The 2,045-nt window shown below is 44.7% G+C and overlaps 1 protein-coding gene across 3 annotated transcripts in view; it reads left to right on the top strand.

Moving 5' to 3' along the window:
- Window positions 1-2,045, top strand: part of LOC102000749 (general transcription factor II-I repeat domain-containing protein 2) — a 37,959-nt gene that overhangs the window by 3,281 nt on the left and 32,633 nt on the right. The window lies entirely within an intron of this gene.

Below are 2,045 nucleotides of genomic sequence, written 5' to 3'. Positions count from 1 at the left end.
AAAAAAAAAAAAAAAAAATTTGACCCCACAAGTTCCAGGCTCTGACTCTGCAGCCCTCTTTATGTTCTAGGACTCTGCTTCTTACCGTCCTGTCTTCTCCTTTGATCCATGGAGCTGTTTTTCAAACATAGTCATTTCTCACTGTTAGTTTTATACAGTTAACATTTTCTGAGAACCTAGTAAATAAGACCTATTTGTTTATAACAATAAGTGGAGGTGCTGGAGAGATGGCTCAGCAGTTAGGAGTGCTTGCTGCCTTTGCAGAGGACCAAAGTAGAACTCTGAGAACCCATAGCAGGGAGCTCACAACCCTCTGTAACTCTGATCCAAGGGATTTAAAGTTCTTTTCTGGCCTCCACAGGCACCTCAGTGCATGCACGTGAGTGTGCACACACACACATATGCACACATAACTAAATTATCTTTTAAAGGTAGGAGAATAAATAAAGCACGTTTTGTCTGTGGTGCATGACACCACTGTGTTTATTTTTGTGTGCTGGGTATGGGTATTTATTTTTGGATTCTTGTGGGAGTTTACTAAAGAATAGAATTGCTGGATCAAACTTTGTGGTGATACCTTGTTTATACAAATAAAGCTTGCTTGAAGATCTGAGGGCAGAGCTAACCACTAGCTAATCATAGAGGTCTGTACAGACAGACAGGAAGTGATATGGCTGGGCAGAGAGAGGAGGTGATGAGGCCAGAGGAAACAGGAACTCAGTGTCTTTTTGGCTGGGAAGTTGAGTAGGTAAGGTGACTGTGGTTTTGCTTCTTCATCTCTCCGATCTCTCAGCATTTCCCCCTATATCTGACTCTGAGCTTTTACTATTAAGACCTATTAGAGATTATATTCTTTGGGGCTTGTTGATGGCTTGAAGTGTTTAGTTCCACTGCGTTTGGTGGTCCATGTCTGCAACCCTCAGCCTCAGCAAGCTGAAGCAGGAGGATCGTGAGTTTGGGTTAGCTTGGGCTCGTGCATAATGTACCCTTTTCTCAGAAGGGCTAATAATGGTGGTTATGGGGCCAGGGAGGTGCTCAGTGATTACAGCGCCTGCTGCTCTTGCAGGGGACCTGAGTTTGTTCCCAGCACCCATGTCTGGTGGCTCATAGCCACCTCTAACGCCAGCTCCGGGGATCTGAGACCCTCTTCTGACCCCTGGAGGCACCCCATGCTCACATTTGCCTATGTATAAGCAGAAACATTTTTTAAAGAAAACTGGGAGCCCAATGTGGTGACAACTGCCTGTCATCTGAACACTTGGGAGGTGGAGACAGAAGGCTCAGGAATTCAAGGCCAATTCAGCCAAGTCGTAGTAAGTTCAAGGCCAGTCTGAGCTGTGTGAAACCTTGTCTGGAGGGAGAGAGAGAAATAAAACCAAAACCTCAGAAAAAGTTGTCCACTGACTTCCATGTGTGTGCTTTGGTGTACATGCCTACACACGCAATAAGAAAAGATAATAAAAGCAGTTTTAAGAAAGATTCCCTGCCTCTTGTGTTGTTTATACAGGATACAAATAAAGCATAATTAGTAGGACACTGTTGATTGTTCATCACTGTTAGTGCAGAATTGGTGACAGCTGCTAATCCCTTAGGATCAGCCCCCACCTCTCTTCCTGTCATTTCCTTCTTTGTTATAGGCCAGTGTTTTAACCCAAGCATAGTGGGATGTGTCTGTATTAGCACTTGGAAAATAGAGGCCGGAGGGTCAGTCAGGAAGTCATCGTTGGCCACATAGTTCAATGTCAGCAGGGTGGGCTGCATAAGACCCTTCTTCAAAATAAAATAAATAGAAACAGGCGTGGTGGGGCACATTCCTTTAATCCCAACACTCAGGAGGCAGCAACAACAGGAAGATCTTTATGACTTTGAGGCCTGCTTCCGTGGTCTATAGATGAGTTCCAGGCCAGCCAGGGGATATTTTATGAGACCCTTTAAAAAAATAACTGGAGCACTCTTCTCTCAAGAACTTCCTCATAGGGGCTGGAGAGATGGCTCAGTGGTTAAGAGCATTGCCTGCTCTTCCAAAGGTCCTGAGTTCAATTCCC

This window comes from Microtus ochrogaster, chromosome 2 (assembly GCF_000317375.1).
Source record: "Microtus ochrogaster isolate Prairie Vole_2 chromosome 2, MicOch1.0, whole genome shotgun sequence".
Taxonomy (NCBI): Eukaryota; Metazoa; Chordata; class Mammalia; order Rodentia; family Cricetidae; genus Microtus; species Microtus ochrogaster.
Note: the sequence above shows the minus strand (reverse complement) of the source record. Positions and strands in the feature narration are given on the sequence as shown.